Genomic DNA, 7,500 nt, shown 5'->3' with positions numbered 1-7,500 from the left:
TGTCTGTATGCATGCAAAGTCATGAATGTTTTGGATGTAAGCCTTTAAACATATGACACGTTTTAAAACAAATTCCGGAAGATTGCATATCATCTCAACAAATACATGTAACGATGCACAATCTTACAGGACGTACGTTTTGTAAGTAGACTTAAAATCCTGAAATGTTTCGAGGCAATCTTTTCAGGCATTGCTGAAATAATGCGCTTTTTGTCATGGTACCCCTCAAAATGGACGCAAAAACCTCTCGTTTTCTACTGCTCATGCGCTCCACACCTGCATCAGTAGTAATGACATTACACAAGAGACACGCAATATAGAAAAATAAAACGACCTGTTCTGGATAGATAATTGATTTGGCTTTCTCCTCGTATGTAAAGGTTGCCTAGTAAAGCCTATTCTGAATTTTTGTCGATTTTTCAATTGGTACCTGACGTTTTTGTCAGGTCGATTTTGGGGGTACCCTTACTTCGGCGGCGGTCACGTGATGCCTATAACAGAAATCTTTCATCTTTGACATCTTTGGCCAACATAATCCGGGTGAATCTGCTACAGGGACAGGCAGGGTTGCAACCCCCCCCCCCACACACACACACACACACACACACACACACACACACACAGAGTGAAGCAGGGGACACAGAGTTATGTATATACCTCAACAATCAGCCGTAGACAGCTCACACTGGCAGGGATTCGTCTCAAAATTACATAAGACTCTCCGCGTTCGTTTCAGGTCCTCTTTGCTGACGATGGGATCCTCTGTAGACACCAACCCTGGGAACAGGGTTTTAAGCAGTTCTTCAGGAGAGTCACAAACAGATGAGCAAGACCTCTATTTAACGTATGCATACACTAAGTGAACAGTGAAAGGAAAGTAAAACAAGTCGCGTAAGGCGAAATTACTACATTTAGTCAAGCTGTGGAACTCACAGAATGAAACCGAACGCACTGCATTTTTTTTCACAATGACCGTAGTCCGCCGCTCGTGCAAAACGCAGTGAAACTGACGAGCCTGTTTAGCGCGGTAGTGGTTTCGCTGTGCAGTATAGCACGCTTTTCTGTACCTCTCTTCGTTTTAACTTTCTGAGGGTGTTTTTAATCCAAACATATCATATCTATATGTTTTTGGAATCAGGAACCGACAAGAAATAAGATAAAATTGTTTTTAAATCGATTTCGGAAATTTAATTTTGATCATAATTTTTATATTTTTAATTTTCAGAGCTTGTTGGCTCACGTAAGTGTAGCCTATGCGATGATAAACTTTGTCTGTCTGTGCGTGCGTGCGTGCGTGCGTGCGTGCGTGCGTGCGTGCGTGCGTGCGTGCGTGCGTGCGTGCGTGCGTGCGTGCGTGCGTGCGTGCGTGCGTGCGTGTGTGTGTGATAGAAACTTTAACATTTCCGAGTCTATGGATAAAGCTCGCATAAGAAGATTACGTCTCGGTCAAAAGTGTTTGACGTGTGTGATAGAAACTATTTGAAGACGTCACATTATGACGTAAGAGGGTTAGACGTCACGCAAAGGAATTACTGAAAGTCTCGGTCATTCTTATTGTGAGCGGGCCGAGACTAGTTGGCAGATCCAGGGTCTGGCTTTCTTGCACAGTTTCACCTATGCTTACTGTGTGTGTGTGTGTGTGTGTGTGTGTGTGTGTGTGTGTGTGTGTGTGTGTGTGTGTGTGTGTGTGTGTGACGGAGTGATTGAATTTGTGTTACTGTTTGTCGATTTCTTACGTGAGCCTTGAAGGCTTCGCCTCTTGTTTTTAATCCGAATATAACATATTTATATGTTTTTGGGGGGTGTTGCAGGTAGCTCTGTTTCCTCCTTGGGGATGAAGCTACCAGGGGAAGGGATTGTGTTGGAGGTGCGGGTAGAGGGGTAGCCCTTCCGGTGCTTCCCCTTGGACCTCCAAAGTCTAGGACCCTGGGTCTTCGCGAGGTGGCCATTGTGGCGTAATCCCTCCGGACTAGCATAACGTTTCCCTATCCCAAGACCGACCGTGCGTGGTCTATGACCACATCCTCTACGAGGTGACCCTATCAACTAGGCAGCGCAAGCCCCTAGGCGAAACACGGCGGATCTAGAGGAGAGAGCTGCGATGAAGACGGAGCATGTTGGCTGAGGACAGCGGGCAGACCTTCTGTGCCGACACCCATCTACAGGAGAAAACCAGGCATGCACGCATCAAAAGAAAAGAAAAGAAGAAAAAAAGATATGTTTTTGGAATCAGGAAATGATGAAGAATAAGATGAAAGTAAATTACAATACAATACAATACAATACAATACAATACAATAACTTTATTAATCTCTAAAAGAGAAATTACATTGCTGAGCGTTTGTGTCCGTAATAATAACATACATAAAACATTCAAAATAAACATTTGTTCTTTGTCCTGAGAAAATATAGCACATTGGTTATCACATAAGAAAGTATATTAAAAATAAATTAACATGCATTCACCATCAACAATGCACAAAAGAAAGTCAGCACCTTGCCGGTTATCACATATTGTCTAAGATTAAGAGAGTAGAATGCAAAACAAAATCAACAATACTGAAACAATACAGAACACTGACCCCGTGCATCAGAGCGACAACACCAGCATCTACCGCCCCACCTGAGAATTGAAGATGTGAATTGCAGATGGAATGAACGAATTTCTGTAGCGTGTGGATCTTGCGGTTGGTTGTCTGAATCTGTTGCTCCTGTCTGTCCGTCTACTGTCAAATTCCGGTCTGAGTGGGTGCGAGTCGTCAGCCAAAATCTTCTGTACCTTGTCAGTCAGTCGTCGTTCATGTGTTGATGTGAAATTGTCCTGCTTCCTCCCAACCACCCCACTTGCTTTCCTGATGAATTTATCTAATCTATCCCTGTCTTGCTTGTTGATGTTGCCACCCCAACACACGGAGCCAAAGTACAACACACTATTGCACGTTGAAGTGTAAAACATCTGAAGGATTTCTTGTCTGATGTTAAAAGACCTGAGTTTTCTCAAAAAGTACAGGCGAGAGTGGAGTTTCTTCACAAGGGCATCAGAGTTTGGTTTCCATGTCAACTTATTGTCTATAATCACCCCCAAATACTTATACTGCTCTACCTTCTCTACGACCTCCCCCTTGATCACTATCTCCCTGTGTACATGTTCCCCCCTCCTGTTGTCCATTATCATTTCCTTTGTCTTCCCCACATTAAGCTCTAAATAGTTGTTTTCACACCACCCCACAAACCTATCTACCTCCTGCCTGTAGTCAGAGTCGTCGTCAACAGTCAGCAGTCCGGTCAGTCCAGTGTCGTCAGCAAACTTGGTTATGGGGCAGGAGTCACTAGAACTTCTGAAATCTGCTGTGTAGAGAGAAAAAAGAAAAGGTGAGAGTACTGTGCCTTGTGGTGCCCCTGTGTTTGTGCAGATTGTGTCTGAAACTGATTTGGATCGTTTTATATAAAAACAAATTGTAATTACAATTTTCAGATTTTTAATGACCATAGTCATTAATTAATTTTTAAGCCACCAAGCTGAAATGCAATACTGAAGTCCGGCCTTTGTCGAAGATTGCTTTACAAAAATTTCAATCAATTTGATTGAAAAATGAGGGTGTGACAGTGCCGCCTCAACTTTTACAAAAAGCCGGATATGACGTCATCAAAGACATTTATTGAAAAAAATAAAAAACGTCTGGGGATATCATACCCAGAAACTTTCATGTAACATTTCATAAAAATCGGTCCAGCAGTTTACTCTGAAACGCTCTACACACACACACACAGACACACAGACACACACACACACACACACACACACACACACACACACACACTCACACATACACCACGACCCTCGTCTCGATTCCCCCTCTATGTTAAACCATTTAGTCAAAACTTGACTAAATGTAAAAAAAGTGGGAGAGAGAAGGAGGGGGGGGGGAGGGGGTGGGTGTGGTCACATATCGAATTTGTACATTCAGGAATATCATTCTTAACTGTTAATAACCAAGATACTGTTTCATACCAAATCTGATTGTTAATCTTCAAGAAAAGGGAGATATAATTTCCATGTCACTATAAAATGTGTTGGGAACATTGAAGACTTTTGTTTCTATATATTCTATTCTGAGTTTAAAAGAAGTGGACTAGCAATGATATTAACCATAATGTATTTATGATCATAAAGAATAAACGAGAGTACGTGCGAAGATGAATGTGAGGGTGCGGGTATGGATATGTGTGGTTGGGTTATGTGTGTATTGATGTGGACTTTTATGTGCCTATGTGTTCTGAGAGTGTGTTTTTATGTGATGTTATACACGAGCCACACGAAAAATGTATGTTTGTTACATTCAGACAATAAAGTTTATTGAATTGAATTGAATGGAATTGAATATAAGTATTATATTTTTTTCGGGGGGGGGGGTATCTTTGTCGTCTCATTAACACAAAAACAGACATGCTTTGAACCGTATTATTCAATCTGGCAATATAAATATAACGTTTAAAGCCATATGTACTCGATGACTATACACGCTAATTGCTTTACCAACAGCTGGAGACAGACTAAATTAAGTTCCCTGCAAAATATTGTGGTCTAGGACCCCTTAAATGTTGAGATATTTGAATTTTCATTTTGATCTGGATCGTCCTATTTATAGATTTGGCAACACATGTAACGTTGATGCAAGGGAGAGAACACCGCGGCTTTGTTGACATCCTCACTTTTTCAGAGGCTAGAACAAGCTGTAATGCATGTATTATGGTCCGCGCATGGTGACGTATCGTCATTATATGGTCTTATGGTGCGTTTGACATCGATTGTGGGCAAACTACACTTTGTAAACACGGGAGTGCGTTAGTATGCCTTTAACCAATAGCAAAATCAAATTAAAAAAACTGTATCCGTATATCATTCATCTGCATGTCCAAAGTAATCAATTATTTTGAAAACACGACTACCGCACAATGTAAAAAAAACAAATCTTCAACCCTTGCAGCAGATCATTCAAAAAAAGCTGGACTTTAATACAGTCCCACAACAAGTGTTTAGGTTAAAGTTGTTGTCATTTTATGTATAGTTTTTCATTTTTTTATGAATTTGAATACCTATGTATTTGTTTAAGTATTGATTGATATATTTTTAGATTCACTTATCGATTAATTTCTTTCCTTTCGCACGATTTAAATATATTTAGAAAAAGTGTTGATGTTATGATAATAATGTAAAATAAGATACGTAAATTAAGGCACCTCAGTTTGTAAGCCCTACTATCTCAGAAGAAAAGCTGATTCCCCTTCTCGGAATTCAGTTCTGCTCACTATCTCAAACATGTCCGGGCTGTTCACAAGGAATAAGACCATGTCTCTATTTGGACACGTACCAAAAATCAACATAACTCAGTCAGGATGTTATTTTTTGGAGTATGTGTTGGAGTGGAGGAGTGGTGTGACCCGATGTGTCAATGTCAGGCAGATCTGAGATTGAGACCAGACCTCTCTCCCCCCTCCCCCCTCTCTCTCTCTCTCTCTCTCTCTCTCTCTCTCTCCCCTTCTCTCCAATCCAATCCAACAATCCAATCTCTCTTCCCTTCTCTCTCTCTCTCTCTCTCTCTCTCTCTCTCTCTCTCTCTCTCTCTCTCTCTCTCTCTCTCTCTCTCTCTCTCTCTCTCTCTCTCTCTCTCTCTCTCTGTTGAAACACTGCAATGTTAGAGATGGTACCGTTGTAATTGTAAACGATTATTATATAACATGTCAGGATAAATGTGCAGGACGTGTATATGTGTAAAATTCCCCTAACCCACATCCCCTCTTCCCTGGTTTGTATATGGGCCAATGGCCACACGTACAATAAACCATCCAAAAGTCAAAAGTCAAAAGTCTCTCTCTCTCTCTCTCTCTCTCTCTCTCTCTCTCACTCACACACACTCTCTCTCTCTCTGTCTCTCTCTGACACACACTCTCTCTCTCTCCCCCTCTCTCTCTCTCTCTCTCTCTCTCTCTCTCTCTCTCTCTCTCTCTTCAACTACACTTTCTCTTCCAAAAATGAATCGTTTGGCTCACCGGCTGGTTCACCTTCTCTTCCGAGCGAGGCAGCACGCGTCCCAGATGACGTCATCATCAGGAGACAGGAAGCCACGGTCAGGAAAGTCAGAAACTTGATCATCTTGCTCAGTTGAATTCAATACCAAAGTAACGAGGCAGCACTGAAAGCAATTTTTTTTTATATGAAGTCTTATATCGCGCGCGTATCTCCAGACTCGGACTCAAGGCGCAGGGATCTATTTATGCCGTGTGAGATGGAATTTTTTACACAATACATCACGCATTCACATCGACCAGCAGATCGCAGCCATTTCGGCGCATATCCTACTTTTCACGGCCTATTATTCCAAGTCACACGGGTATTTTGAACAAATAAAAAAAGAAAGACGCAATATATTGGTTGACTGACTGTATTGGTTTTCTGACTGTGATTGGTTGACTGACTGTGATTGGTTGACTGACTGTGATTGGTTGACTGTATGATTGCTTGCTTGACCGATTGATTGATTGACTGATCGATTGATTGGTTAACTCATTAATAAAATGCTAAGCATTACAATGTGTGTGTGTGTGTGTGTGTGTGTGTGTGTGTGTGTGTGTGTGTGTGTGTGTGTGTGTGTGTGTGTGTGTGTGTGTGTGTATGTGTGTGTGTGTGTATGTGTAAAAAAAAATCGGTGTGCAAATCGTCCCGGAGAGAAATTGTATATTCAGTGTGAATAGACGATATAAACTGTTTGTACATGATTTAAAATCGTATAGGATATACATTTTTGTGGTCACATTTCATCATACTTTGCAAGACGTAATTTTATTTTTAGATCTACATACAAACCAGCAAACAAACGATCGAAGAAACAAATGAACAAAGAAACAAACAAACGAGAAGAGATTCAAAACAGAAAAAAAACGTTCAAACATCCAGAATCTAAAACAAGAAAGGTTAGTTATGGAAACGTTCAGTTTTTGACAAAACGAGATATTTGTAAGTACGTCGACAGAGTGGTCTTTATCGTGGATATAAACACACATGTTTATGAGACAGATATTAAAGAAAAAGACTGTGCTTGAGATTCGACCTCTGGAATCAAGATAGAATACTTCTAAATTGAATTTTAATTTGATTTAAAGCCAGAGATGACACGAAAATTAGGATTTGTTTCTTTGCTAAGCTTTGACATTTCTAACTGCGAGAAATAATGTTTAACGCCGAACCTAGGATTTGAAGTATGTGGTATAGTACGTACGGCATACACTCGGCAGAACATGAGAGAATCAAGACTCACCTGTAGTACTGTGGGAACTGTGCAGACATCCACTGTCAGCTCCACTCTACTTATACCAAGTTTGAAAAGCCGTGCAAGCTTTGCCCGCTGTGTGACTTCAATAAGGATAAAACCTAACGGTTATGCCGGATTTAAGTCCTATAGAGCTTTAATTGCTGAACGCAGGATGAACCGTTCTTAAAGG

General features: G+C 41.0%; 1 long non-coding RNA gene across 1 annotated transcript in view; it reads right to left on the bottom strand.

Annotated features, from left to right (window-relative positions):
- Nucleotides 1-7,432, bottom strand: part of LOC138950810 (uncharacterized) — a 9,497-nt gene extending 2,065 nt beyond the window's left edge. The window contains exons 1-3 of the long non-coding RNA XR_011450804.1: nt 7,317-7,432; nt 6,052-6,194; nt 658-777 (exon numbers count right to left, since the gene is read on the bottom strand). This is a non-coding gene — a long non-coding RNA (uncharacterized lncRNA). The remainder of the gene's footprint in view (nt 1-657; nt 778-6,051; nt 6,195-7,316) is intronic.
- Between the last annotated feature and the right edge of the window lie 68 nt (nt 7,433-7,500).

Source organism: Littorina saxatilis, linkage group LG16 (genome assembly GCF_037325665.1).
Source record: "Littorina saxatilis isolate snail1 linkage group LG16, US_GU_Lsax_2.0, whole genome shotgun sequence".
Classification (NCBI taxonomy): Eukaryota; Metazoa; Mollusca; class Gastropoda; order Littorinimorpha; family Littorinidae; genus Littorina; species Littorina saxatilis.
Note: the sequence above shows the minus strand (reverse complement) of the source record. Positions and strands in the feature narration are given on the sequence as shown.